The following is a 14,771-nucleotide window of genomic DNA, read 5'->3' as shown; positions in this document are numbered from 1 at the left end:
GTGAATGTCTGTGAACGTCCATGTTGGAACCAAAGAGGAAGAAGGGATGGCAGTGTAGACATAGGTTAGAGAGTGGTCAGAAACTGACTATAGGGAGAAATTAGTTAGGATATTGCGAGAAAAAGTTATTAGGGGATTTCAAGAAAGGCTATGGAAGTGGGGCTGGAGGGAAGAAGCCAAATTGAAGACTCATTTCTGGTTTAGAATTGATGAGATAGATATAGAGGCAAGCATGGTGAGAAAGAAAGGGAGGAGTAAAGAATGACCTCAAGATTTCGAGATTGGAAATCCTTAACTAAAATTATAAGACTTAGAGGAGAAAATAAGGAATTGTAAACATGTCATGTTTGAGGTTCACATAGAATGTTCTGGTGAGGATAGTACAAAAAACAGCTAGATATAGAGCTCAGGTGAGGGCTAGAACCTGGGGCTATGTGATAATCATTTTATAGATGATGGGTAGGTAAAGTACAGCCCGTGGGCCCAATCTGGCCCAACACCTGTTTTCGTAAATAGAGTTTTATTGGGATCTAGCCAAACCCATTTGCTTTTATTCAGTCAGTGGCTGATGTTGAGCTACAATGGCAAAGCTGAGTAGTTGTTTCAAAGACTGCATGGCCAACAAGGCTTAAAATTTTTTTTTCAACTACTTTATAGATACAGTTTGCCAACCCCTGCTGTAGATGTTACTTGAACCTTTAAGAGTGAATGAGATTGTATAGGGAAATGTCCAGAAAGGAAATCCAAACCCAAAAGCTTCACCTGTAATAACTAGATGAACTAGGTTTTTTTGTTTTGTTTTGTTTTTTGAGGGAAAAATATCCCTGTCTCCTTTAAATATGGCAAAAGAGTCCCCTGTAATTGGAAAGGGGTCACATTAAGTGTTGATGTCTGTAAGTCTGTAATACAGTTCAAATAAGGTCTGTCTTTTCTGTTTGTTCATGTGGCAATAAATGGAAATTTATGAGATACAGGGGAAACAATATGTGTAGAATTAAGCAGTGGAGAGAGGGAATAGAGGCCTGAGAATGAGTTCCTAAACTCCAGTATTATGACCACTGTGAGAAACAAAATCAAAGAACCACTCCAAACTGGTGAAGCCTGAGAATCAGACTCACAACCTAGAGAAGAATAAAGATGAAATGAGCTGGGTGTTACAAAATAAAATGTCAATCCAGAGCTGTAAAAAGGCTAGCAATGGATATATTGAAAACAATAAAACTGAATGAGAAAGCTCACTTTAAAACACTGTATTTGTTTATTTGCCCAGCTCTATAAATATTTCAAATTATAAAACTCTTAGTTACAATGAGAGAATAACTAGCAGAGTTGGGGGGTGTATGAAGTGGGAGAGAGGCTTATTTTTCACAGCACACACTTTAATTTTTCCACTGTACAGCATTATTTTGTTCTGTTTGTATGACTTGACTTAAAAATTAAAACAGAATGTCTTGCTGCGAAAAATATATATATACATTCTATTTCACACTATACACAAAAATATAATACTGGAGGATTATAGATATGAATGGGAAAAAGCAAATTAATAAAACTTTTATAACAAAGTAAAGGCGTATTTGTAAATGAATATTAAGTAATGGAAGATTTCTTAAAGAGATGTATAAAGCACTAATCATAAAATAATAAACTGGATTATAGTGTATGTTAATAACTTCTGTACATCAAAAGACGACCTTGAGAGAGTGAAAATGAAAGTCACAGAGTGGGATAAAATATTTGGAACACACATATAAATAATATAATGTGTATATCCATAATCATGAAGAATTCCTGTAAATCTTTAAGAGCAGACTATCTGGTAGAAAATTGGGAGAAGTTCTTGAAATGTGAGAAGGGGCACAAAGAGGGCTTCTGGGCTGCTGACAATGTTTTCTATTTGATCTGGATGGTATTCATAGAATGATCACTTTGTAGTAAATAACAACTGTGTTTTATGTTTCACAGTAACACCAAGACTTTTGTCATCTTCACAAAATAAGAAATACAAATGGCCAATAAACATAAAAAGATTTTGTCAGCCCCATTAGTAGTCAGGAACTTGCAAATTAAAACTAAAATAACACATCACTATATACCACCCAGAATAGTTGAAATTTAAAAGTCTGATAGTACCACATGGTGGTGAGAATATGGAACAACTGGAATTCTCATACACTGCTACTTGGACTATAAATTGTAAATAAGAGTATAAACTTTCATTCACTACTACAACTAGGGGTAAAAATGATTTGGCATTAATTGGTAATATTAGAGATGTGCATGCATGACTGATGGTCCATCAGTTTCACTCCTAGGTATATACTCTACAGAAATGCTTGTGTACACATTCCAGGAGACAGGTACAGGAATGCATATAGCGGCATCATAGTAGCCCCAAACTAGAAACAACCTAGATATTTATTAACAGTTAAAAAAGAAAAATCACACTATGGAATATTATACAGCAATGTATAAGCAAAAATATGGATTAATCTTTTTTTTTACATCTTTATTGGAGTATAATTGCCTTACAATGGTGTGTTAGTTTCTGCTTTATAACAAAGTGAATCAGTTATACATATACATATGTTACCATATCTCTTCCCTCTTACGTCTCCCTCCCTCCCACCCTCCCTATCCCACCCCTCCAGGCGGTCACAAAGCACCGAGCTGATCTCCCTGTGCTATGCGGCTGCTTCCCACTAGCTATGTACCTTACGTTTGGGAGTGTATATATGTCCATGCCTCTCTCGTGCTCTGTCACAGCTTATCCTTCCCCTCCCCATATCCTCAAGTCCATTCTCTAGTAGGTCTGTGTCTTTATTCCTGTCTTACCCCTAGGTTCTTCATGACATATTTTTCTCTTAAATTCCATATATATGTGTTAGCATATGGTATTTGTATTTCTCTTTCTGACTTACTTCACTGTATGACAGACTCTGGGTCCATCCAACTCAGTACAAATAGCTCAATTTCGTTTCTTTTTATGGCTGAGTAATATTCCATTCTGTATATGTGCCACATCTTCTTTATCCATTCATCCGATGATGGGCACTTAGGTTGTTTCCATCTCCGGGCTATTGTAAATAGAGCTGCAGTGAACATTTTGGTACACGACTCTTTTTGAATTATCGTTTTCTCAGGGTATATGCCCAGTAGTGGGATTGCTGGGTCATATGGTAGTTCTATTTGTAGTTTTTTTAAGGAAACTCCATACTGTTCTCCACAGTGGCTATATCAATTTACATTCCCACCAACAGTGCAAGATTGTTCCCTTTTCTCCACACCCTCTCCAGCATTTATTGTTTCTAGATTTTTTGATGATGGCCATTCTGACTGGTGTGAGCTGATATCTCATTGTAGTTTTGATTTGCATTTCTCTAATGATCAATGCAGTTGAGAATTCTTTCATGTGTTTGTTGGCAGTCTGTATATCTTCTTTGGAGAAATGTCTATTTAGGTCTTCTGCCCATTTTTGGATGGGGTTGTTTGTTTTTTTTGATATTGAGCCACATGAACTGCTTGTATATTTTGGAGATTAATCCTTTGTCAGCTGCTTCATTTGCAAATATTTTCTCCCATTCTGAGGGCTGTCTTTTGGTCTTGTTTATGGTTTCCTTTGCTGTGCAAAAGCTTTTAAGTTTCATTAGGTCCCATTTGTTTATTTTTGTTTTTATTTCCATTTCTCTGGGAGTTGGGTCACAAAGGATCTTGCTGTGATTTATGTCACAGACTGTTGTGCCTATGTTTTCCTCTAAGAGTTTGATAGTTTCTGGCCTTACATTTAGGTCTTTAATCCATTTTCAGCTTATTTTTGTATATGGTGTTAGGGAGTGATCTAATCTCATACTTTTATATGTACCTGTCCAGTTTTCCCAGCACCACTTATTGAAGAGACTGTCCTTTCTCCACTGTACATTCCTGCCTCCTTTATCAAAGATAAGGTGACCATATGTGCGTGGGTTTATCTCTGGGCTTTCTCTGCTGTTCCATTGATCTACATTTCTGTTTTTGTGCCAGTACCATACTGTCTTGATTACTGTAGCTTTGTAGTATAGTCTGAAGTCAGGGAGCCTGATTCCTCCAGCTCCGTTTTTCGTTCTCAAGATTGCTTTGGCTATTCGGGGTCTTTTGTGTTTCCATACAAATTGTGAAATTTTTTGTTCTAGTTCTGTGAAAAATGCCAGTGGTAGTTTGATAGGGATTGCATTGAATCTGTAGATTGCCTTGGGTAGTAGAATCATTTTCACAATGTTGATTCTTCCAATCCAAGAACGAGGTATATCTCTCCATCTATTTGTATCATCTTTAATTTCTTTCATCAGTGTCTTATAATTTTCTGCATACAGGTCTTTTGTCTCCTTCGGTAGGTTTATTCCTAGATATTTTATTCTTTTTGTTGCAGTGGTAAATGGGAGTGTTTTCTTGATTTCACTTTCAGATTTTTCATGATTAGTGTATAGGAATGCCAGAGATTTCTGTGCATTAATTTTGTATCCTGCTACTTTACCAAATTCATTGATTAGCTCTGTAGTTTTCTGGTAGCATCTTTAGGATTCTCTGTGTATAGTATCATGTCATCTGCAAACAGTGACAGCTTTTCTTCTTCTTTTCCGATTTGGATTCCTTTTCTTTCCTTTTCTTCTCTGATTGCTGTGGCTAAAACTTCCAAAACTATGTTGAATAAGAGTGGTGAGAGTGGACATCCTTGTCTTGTTCCTGATCTTAGTGGAAATGCTTTCAGTTTTTCACCATTGAGGACGATGTTGGCTGTGGGTTTGTCATATATAGCCTTTATTATGTTGCGGAAAGTTCCCTCTATGCGTACTTTCTGGAGGGTTTTTATCATAAATGGGTGTTGAATTTTGTCGAAAGCTTTCTCTGCATCTATTGAGATGATCATATGGTTTTTCTCCTTCACTTTGTTAATATGGTTTATCACATTGATTGATTTGCGTATATTGAAGAATCCTTGCATTCCTGGAATAAACCCCACTTGATCATGGTGTGTGATCCTTTTAATGTGCTGTTGGATTCTGTTTGCTAGTATTTTGTTGAGGATTTTTGCATCTATGTTCATCAGTGATATTGGCCTGTAGTTTTCTTTCTTTGTGATATCCTTGTCTGGTTTTGGTATCACGGTGATGGTGGCTTCATAGAATGAGTTTGGGAGTGTTCCTCCCTCTGCTATATTTTGGTACAGTTTGAGAAAGATATGTGTTAGCTCTTCTCTAAATGTTTGATAGAATTCACCTGTGGAGCCATCTGGTCCTGGGGTTTTGTTTGTTGGAAGATTTTTAATCACAGTTTCCATTTCAGTGCTTGTGATTGGTCTGTTCATATCTTCTATTTCTTCCTGATTCAGTCTTGGCAGGTTGTGCATTTCTAAGAATTTGTCCATTTCTTCCAGGTTGTCCATTTTATTGGCATAGAGTTGCTTGTAGTAATCTCTCTTGATCTTTTGTATTTCTGCAGTGTCAGTTGTTATTTCTCCTTTTTCATTTCTAATTCTATTGATTTGAGTTATCTCCCTTTTTTTCTTGATGAGTCTGGCTAATGGTTTATCAATTTTGTTTATCTCCTCAAAGAACCAGCTTTTAGTTTTATTGATCTTTGCTATTGTTTTCTTCATTTCTTTTTCATTTATTTCTGATCTGATTTTTATAATTTCTTTCCTTCTGCTAACTTTGGGGGATTTTTATTCTTCTTTCTCTTATTGCTTTAGGTGCCAGGTTAGGTTGTTTATTCGAGATGTTTCCTGTTTTTTAAGGTAGGACTGTATTACTATAAACTTCCCTCTTAGAACTGCTTTTGCTGCATCCCATAGATTTTCAATCGTCGTGTCTCCATTGTCATTTGTTTCTAGGTATTTTTTAATTTCCTCTTTGATTTCTTCCATGATCATTTCGTTATTAAGTAGTGTATTGTTTAGCCTCCATGTGTTTGTATTTTCTACAGATCTTTTCCTGTAATTGATACTCTCATTAAGTTGTGGTCAGAAAAGATAATTGAAACAATTTCAATTTTCTTAAATTTACCAAGACTTGACCTGTGACCCAAGATATGATCTATCCTGGCGAATGATCCATGAGCACTTGAGAAAACTGTGTATTCTGTTGTTTTTGGATGGAATGTCCTATAAATATCAATTAAGTCCATCTTGTTTAATGTATCATTTAAAGCTTGTGTTTCCTTATTTATTTTCATTTTGGATGATCTGTCCATTGGTGAAAGTGGGGTGTTAAAGTCCCCTACTATGAATGTGTTACTGTCGATTTCCCCTTTTATGGCTGTTAGTATTTGCCTTATGTATTGAGGTGCTCCTATGTTGGGTGCATAAATATTTACAATTGTTATATCTTCTTCTTGGATCGATCCCTTGATCATTATGTACTGTCCGTCTTTGTCTCTTCTAATAGTCTTTATTTTAAAGTCTGTATTGTCTGATATGAGAATTGGTACTCCAACTTTCTTTTGGATTCCATTTGCATGAAATATTTTTCCATCCCCTTACTTTCAGTCCGTATGTGTATCTAGGTCTGAAGTGGGTCTCTTGTAGACAGCAAATATATGGGTCTTGTTTTTGTATCCATTCAGCCAATCTGTGTCTTTTGGTGGGAGCATTTAGTCCATTTACATTTAAGGTAATTATCCGTATGTATGTTCCTATATCCATTTTCTTAATTGTTTTGGGTTCGTTATTGTAGGTTTTTTTCCTTCTCTTTTGTTTCTTGCCTAGAGAAATTCCTTTAGCAGTTGTTGTAAAGCTGGTTTGGTGGTGCTGAACTCTCTCAGCTTTTGCTTGTCTGTAAAGGTTTTGATTTCTCCATCAAATCTGAATGAGATCCTTGTTGGGTAGAGTAATCTTGAGTGCAGGTTATTCTCCGTCATCACTTTAAATATGTCCTGCCATGCCTTTCTGGCTTGCAGAGTTTCGGCTGAAAGGTCAGCTGTTAAAACCTTATGGGGATTCCCTTGTGTGTTATTTGTTGTTTTTCCCTTGCTGTTTTTAATATGTTTTCTTTGTATTTAACTTTTGACCATTTGATTAATATGTGTCTTGGCGTATTTCTCCTTGGATTTATCCTATATGGGACTGTCTGTGCTTCCTGGGCTTGATTAAGTATTTCCTTTCCCATATTAGGGAAGTTTTCAACTATAATCTCTTCAAATATTTTCTCAGTCCCTTTCTTTCTCTCTTCTTCTTCTGGAACCCCTATAATTTGAATGTTGGTGCGTTTAATGTTGTCTCAGAGGTCTCTGAGACTGTCCTCAGTTCTTGTCATTCTTTTTTCTTTATTCTGCTCTGCAGTAGTTATTTCCACTATTTTATCTTCCAGGTCACTTATCTGTTCTTCTGCCTCAGTTATTCTGCTATTGATCCCATCTAGAGTATTTTTAATTTCATTTATTGTGTTGTTCATCGTTGTTTGTTTCATCTTTACTTCTTCCAGGTCCTTGTTAAATGTTTCTTGCATTTTGTCTATTCTATTTCCAAGATTTTGGATCATCTTTACTATCATTATTCTGAATTCTTTTTCAGGTAGACTGCCCATTTCCTCTTCATTTGTTAGGTCTGGTGGGTTTTTATCTTGCTCCTTCATCTGCTGTGTGTTTTTCTGTCTTCTCATTTTGCTTATCTTACTGTGTTTGGGGTCTCCTTTTTGCAGGCTGCAGGTTCGTAGTTCCCGTTGTTTCTGGTGTCTGTTCCCAGTGGCTAAGGTTGGTTCAGTGGGTTATGTAGGCTTCCTGGTGGAGGGGACTAGTGCCTGTGTTCTGGTGGATGAGGCTGGATCTTGTCTTTCTGGTGGGCAGGTCCACGTCTTGTGGTGTGTTTTGGGGTGTCTGTGGCCTTATTATGATTTTAGGCAGCCTCTCTGCTGATGGGTGGGGTTGTGTTCCTGTCTTGCTAGTTGTTTGGCATAGGATGTCCAGCACTGTAGCTTGCTGGTCGTTGAGTGAAGCTGGGTGCTGGTGTTGAGATGGAGATCTCTGGGAGATTTTCGCCATTTGATATTATGTGGAGCTGGTAGGTCTCTTGTGGACCAGTGTCCTGAAGTTGGCTCTCCCACCTCAGAGGCACAGCACTGACTCCTGACTGCAGCACCAAGAGCCTTTCATCCACAGGGCTCAGAAGAAAAGGGAGAAAAAGTAGATAGAATTAGTAGGAATAGAAAGAAAGAAAGAAAGGAGGGAGGGAGGGAGTGAGGAAGGAAGGAAGGGAGGAGGGAAGGAAGGAAAAAAGAAATAAGATAAAGTAAAATAAGGTACGATAAAATGTAATAAAGTTATTAAAATAAAAAAATAATTATTAAGGAAAAAAAAAACGGACGGATAGAACCCTAGGACAAATGGTGGAAGCAAAGCTATATAGACATAATCTCACACAGAAGCATACACATACACACTCACAGAAAGAGGAAAAGGGGAAAAAATCATAAATCTTGCTCTCAAAGTCCACCTCTTCAATTTGCGATGATTTGTTGTCTAAAGGAGGGAAGGAAGGAAAGAAAGAAAGAAATAAAGAAGATAAAGTAAAATAGAATAAAGTTATTAAAATAAAAAATAATTATTAAGAAAAAATTTTTTTTAAAAAAAAGGAAGGATAGAACCCTAGGACAAATGGTGGAAGCAAAGCTATACAGACAAAATCTCACACAGAAGCGTACACATACACACTCACATAAAGAGGAAAAGGGGGAAAAATCATAAATCTTGCTGTCAAATTCCACCTCCTCAATTTGGGATGATTCGTTGTCTATTCATGTATTCCACAGATGCAGGGTACATCAAGTTGATTGTGGAGCTTTAATCCGCTGCTTCTGAGGCTGCTGGGAGAGATTTCCCTTTCTCTTCTTTGTTCTCACAGCTCCCAGGGACTCAGCTTTGCATTTGGCCCCGCCTCTGTGTGTAGGTCGCCGAAGGGCGTCTGTTCTTCGCTCAGACAGGACGGGATTAAAGGAGCCGCTGATTCGGGGGCTCTGGCTCACTCAGGTTTGGGTGGGGGGAGGGAGGGGCACGGATGCGGGGCAAACCTGCAGCGGCAGAGGCCGGCATGACGTTGCACCAGCCTGAGGCGCGCCGTGCGTTCTCCCGGGGGAGTTGTCCCTGGAGCCCGGGACCCTCGCAGTGGCGGGCTGCACAGGCTCCCCAAAAGGGTGGTGTGGATAGTAACCTGTGCTTACACACCGGCTTCTTGGTGGCAGCAGCAGCAGCCTTAGCGTCTCATGCCCGTCTCTGGGGTCCGCGCTTTTAGCCGTGGCTCGCCCCCCTCTCTGGAGCTCCTTTAAGCAGCCCTCTTAATCCCCTCTCCTCACGCACCAGGAAACCAAGAGGGAAGAAAAAGTCTCTTGCCTCTTCGGAAGGTCCAGACTTTTACCCGGACTCCCTCCCGGCTAGACGTGGCGCACTAACCCCCTGCAGGCTGTGTTCATGCTGCCAACCCCAGCCCTCTCTTGGGGCTCTGAATGCCCGAGCCTCAACTCCCAGCCCCGCCCACCCCTGGGGGTGAGCAGACAAGCCTCTCGGGCTGGTGAGTGCCGTTCGGCCCTGATCCTCTGTGCGGGAATCTCTCCGCTTTGCCCTCCGCACCCTTGTGGCTGTGCTCTCCTCTGCGGCCCCGAAGCTCCCCTGCTTCACCACCCACAGTCTCTGCCCCCGAAGGGGCTTCCTAGTGTGTGGAAACCTTTCCTCCTTCACAGCTCCCTCCCACTGGTGCGGGTCCTGTCCCTATCGTTTTGTCTGTTTATTCTTTTGCCCTACCCAGGTACGTGGGGGTGTTTCTTGCCTTTTGGGAAGTCTGAGGTCTTCTGCCAGCGTTCAGTAGATGTTCTGTAGGAGTTGTTCCACGTGTAGATGTATTTCTGGTGTATCTGTGGGGAGGAAGATGATGTCCGCGTCTTACTTTTCTGCCATCTTCCCCTGGATTAATCTTAAATGTATAGTATTGAGCAAATGAACCATCTTACCAAAAAATACATATTATATGGTTCCATATATAAGAAGTTCAAAAACATACAACAGCCAAACTCTACTGTTAGAAATGTGTATTTAAATTACAAACTTCTAAGGAAATGATTACCACGAAAGGGTGGAGGTTATATTGTGGGAGAAAGAGGGGATAATGATTGGGAGGGGGTTCAAGAGGGATTTCTGACTGCTGGAGATTTTAAAAAAAAAATTTGTCTTGGGTTATGGTAACATGGTATTGTATAGATTCTTCTGTTTATCAGTTATATTTCACAATAAAAGGTGTTTAAAAAACAAATATATATATATATAGGGTGGTCAGAGCCAGGCATGGTCAACCATGTATTCTATGCTGGAGTAGTGATTCAGCTTCTGTAAACAAGCTAATTCCATCATGTATTTAATTAATTTCAATCCTGAAAATGAACTTGTTTCTTATACGTCTGATTCCCCACCAGAGAGACAATGACATGGCTTGGATTCTATACTGGTGGTTTCAGTTGCATTTGAAAACCTAAGCAAATATAGACAGAATAATAATAACAAAAACTACTACTCATATTTGTTGAACCCTACCAATTACTGTTCTAAGAAATTTAAATACATTCATATATGTAACCCTCAAAATTAGCCTTAGGAGGGAGATACTACTTTTATAATAACTTTTCAGAGAGGTCACTTACTTGCCCAAGGCCACAAAGTAGATGGCGGAGCCATGATTCCACCCTAGGCAGTCTGACCACTGTGCTCTACCTGTGTGAGGAGGCAAGGTCATGGGTTCGGGTATAAGCCTGTGTCCAGTGAGTGGTTGCAGTGAGACAGCCAACTGGAATGGAGTCTAATTATACATGCATGGATCTAGGCTCAGTATATAAATTAGGCATGAGAGAACTGACTTTTGTCTAGAAATGTTAGGAGTAAGATTTAAAAGGCGTATGAGAGGCGTGAGGAAAGTTGAAGCCATGGAAGAGTTCCCCAGAGTGAGCCACGTTCTGTAGGAAGTATTTCAGTACTGCTAGTATACTTAGGTTTTATTAAATAATTTGACTACTGGGTAAACAGGGATCAGGGAGTGCAGGTGTGGGTAGGTGAGTTAGGTACTATGATTTGAGGCAAATGTCTAATTTAACTTTTATTTATCAGCTGCTATAGTTTGGACCATGAGACTTTCACCAAGAGCCCTCCCACTCACCTAATCAAAGATGAAATAGGTAGAAAGAAATACTCAGCAGCCCAGTGCTGAGTTTGCAGACCTTAAGTATAAAGCCACAATGGATATGTCAGAAGGCTACTAGGGTGTTATTTATTTAAATTTATTTCATGGAATTGAGCATCACCTTAATGGCCTGAAAGTGTTAAAGTATGTCCCAAAGTACCTAAATTATTCCCTAGATGTAATTTATGCTCGAGAATAATCTGACTAACTTGATTTAGAACAGCAGGAAATAAGTTATGCTGCACATAAATGAAGCAGCAGTGTAATTTTAAATACTGCTTGCATAGTGAATGAGGATTTTAATATTTGCAAAATTTTAAAATCACTTGATTTATTATCCATATGTTTATACTGACATTTTTTTGTTTTTTTATTTATTTGGGTCTACATTTCCTCTTACTGCCAGGAAAAAAAGCAGCAACTTTTTTTTCCCCCTTGTAATAATACAGAGGGTAAAACTAATATTTCTTTCCCTGAATGCTATTTTTAACATCTCTATGTGTTTCTGGTTGTTGCTGCCTTTTTCCTCAGTCATGGACCATCCAGTTAATGGAATGAGAGGAATTTAGGGAGCATAGTGAGTGATTAGAGACTAAATTTATAAATGTAACATTGCAAAACTAGCAAAATTTATATCTATTCATTTGGAATGTTACTTGGTGGGAAAGAGTTTAAGTTTATAAGTAGTCATGATAAAAAATGAAACTTTACATAGTAAATTCAAGAATAGATTTAGATTTGGCTGTTAACAATGTATATTAAAATGCTGGAAAGTATATTTAAGATTTTTATGTGATGCTTAAAATGGAATTTAAAATATTATTACTCACATTAAATGTCATCACATGTAAAGTTCATGCTTTAATATTTTGTTTGAATAGAGTTACTTATTTTAACACTAATTTTAATAATAAAATTAAATCAGCTTTACAGTTTTCGAAGTTTTAGCAGTTGCAGACTCTAGTGAATATTCTATATTTAGATGTTTATAAAGTGACAGTATAAGTAGTTCAGATCAAGTCTTTAAGTATGAAAAGGTTCAGATTGCAGGAGCTGGGGAAAAGGGAGCAAAGGGAAGGAGGACACTTCAGGAATATTGGACTAATGTACAAAGTCACGAAATCCTGAGACAGTAGCAGGGCATGGAGGGACTGCAGAGAGTCCTTTCTGGCTGGTAACTCCATCCTGTCTCATTTTTGTGGACCTGGAACACAGATGTAAGTAGAGAAGCCTGAGCTCTCAGACTGTTTCCCTTCTCTTCCTATCTCCAACTTGGTCTTGAAGAACTAAGGGGTACCATGATCAGTTGTATGGGCTCTGATGGTTTTCTTCTCCTGGAGAATTTAGAGGATAGATAAACTGTGAAGAAGAAGAGGGATTGGATGGGAGGAGGCTTTGTGGAATCTGGTGGAAGATGGTAATTGCCAGTGCAGTGAGTGGTGGAGGGACACATCTGCAGCAGACTGGAATGAAGAGTATTTATAGCACAGATGTTGGAGAAACAGTCACCTCCCAGTAGCTAAAAGGGTTGGCAAGAGGGTAAATCTGGTGATTGGGTTGGGAAAAAAGAAAAGTAAGAAGGGGACTGATGACTCCTACAAAGGTGGGATGGTAAATTATGACCGAATGACAACTCCTCTGTGGTCTGGTTAGCCTCTGCCTGTTTCCCAAACTATGGTGTCAGGAGGATAGTTGGAGATGTTAGTTGTTTGTGTGTGAGACTGCCTTTTAAAAAGTATTATGCTTAGTGAAATAAGTCAGACAGAGAAAGATATTTTCTATGTTATCACTCTGTTATCTCATATGTGGAATCTAAAAAAAATTTAAAAATGTATATAATGAAACAGAAAGAGAATCACAGATTCAGAGAATAAACTAGTGGTTACCAGTGGGGAAAGGAAAAGGGAGGGGCAAAATAAGAGTATGGGATTAAGTGACACTACTATGTATAAAATAAATAAGCAACAAGGATATATTGTACAGTACAGGGAATATGGCCATTATTTAAAATACAGCCGTAACTTTGAATGGAGTATAGTCTACAAAAATATTGAATCACTGGGTTGTACACCTGAAACTAATATAATATTGTAAATCAACTATAGTTCAAGTTAAAATAAATAAATTTTAATAACAACTATTTTTCTGAATATTCAAAGTATGAAATGCACATTGCAGAAAAACTTGACAACATAAAAATACATATAATGAAAACTAAAATCAACTACAGTCTCACTAAGATGGAACAATGCCAACTATGATTCATTGTGTTTTAGATTCTCATTTAACAACTCTTTGACTCCAGTGATTCAAGTGCCTATAAGACATATAAAATGTACAATTCTTTTTTTAAAGGGAATAAATTCTTATGATGTATTCTTAAGTCATGTTTTGTGTATTAGCACTGAAAACATATGAAAACAAAATTATTATTAAATATGCAAACTTTTCCAAGATAATTTTGTGGCTCATGGATATATCATATTTGATCAACTCTAGAATGCCATTATTTATTAAAGGTAGAATTCTTTTTTATAAGCTAGCTATAGAGACTGCCTCTTTTGGCTATCATTGGCTGCCTTTTTTATGCTACCAAAATACTGTCTGTTTTAGATATTTTTAAGGTGAAAATACAGTTAATCATTAAATGCAATATCTGATAGAATGCAATGTACATGTAGATATATAATTAAATATTGGAAGAAAATAAAGAAGAAAAATAGGAAAAAGAGGCCTACAACGATCATGTTGAATTGTTTAACTTGGTGAAAATTCATCTCGAAAACAGGAAATCCCAGCAAATTTAATGTAAGGTGGTAAAAGACACCACTGAAACCAGAGAGATCAGAGTTAGAATTCCCTCTCTTCCATTTAATATCTATTTATCTTTTGGTAACTTACTCAGCATCTCAGTTTTCTCCAGTGGGAAATGGAAGTAATAATTGTTATGTTGCAGGGTGTTTTGTAGGAGACAGTGGAATGGGATACGTGAAAGCACTGAGCCCAGGGCCTGGTTCATAGTAAATGTTTAATAAATGTGAATTCCATTCCTTTCCCAGTAAAACAGTAGGGAATTGTGGCATTATTTGGGTTCTAAAATTATTTAAAGTTCCTAAATGGAGGCAGAGATCTGAGAAGATCCTCAAGATATTCAAATCTATAATCCATTGCATCTTAAGAGCAGAACTCAGAGAAGTTTGACAGACTGCTGTATTGTGAGGCAGCTCTACAGCCAGGAATCTTCAGGATGGCTTTTTTTTTGTGCTGGCAAATGCTTGTTTGGTTGGGCATTGGGAGACCCAGTAGATCATGAACCCCATAAAACTTTAAAACTTAACAGTATATAGTATTTTTCACCTTTACCGTACATTAGAATCATCTGGGTGCTTTTAAAAATACCAGTGTAAGGATCCCACCTCCAAAGATACTGATTTAATTGGTCTAGATTGGGGACCCAAAATCAGTGTTTTATTGCTGTTTTTTTTCTAAATGCCACAAGTGATTGTTATGTGCAACTGTCTTAGGGTAAACATAAAGCCTTGACTCATATAATTTCTGCCTCATTCTCTTCTGCAACCAGATAATG

The 14,771-nt window shown here is 37.9% G+C and overlaps 1 protein-coding gene across 1 annotated transcript in view; it reads left to right on the top strand.

The window, feature by feature from the left end:
• DMD (dystrophin) overlaps positions 1-14,771 on the top strand; it is a 2,099,690-nt gene that overhangs the window by 962,997 nt on the left and 1,121,922 nt on the right. The window lies entirely within an intron of this gene.

Source organism: Phocoena sinus, chromosome X, assembly GCF_008692025.1.
Source record: "Phocoena sinus isolate mPhoSin1 chromosome X, mPhoSin1.pri, whole genome shotgun sequence".
NCBI classification, from domain to species: domain Eukaryota; kingdom Metazoa; phylum Chordata; class Mammalia; order Artiodactyla; family Phocoenidae; genus Phocoena; species Phocoena sinus.
This window is presented reverse-complemented; position numbering and strand designations above follow the sequence as displayed.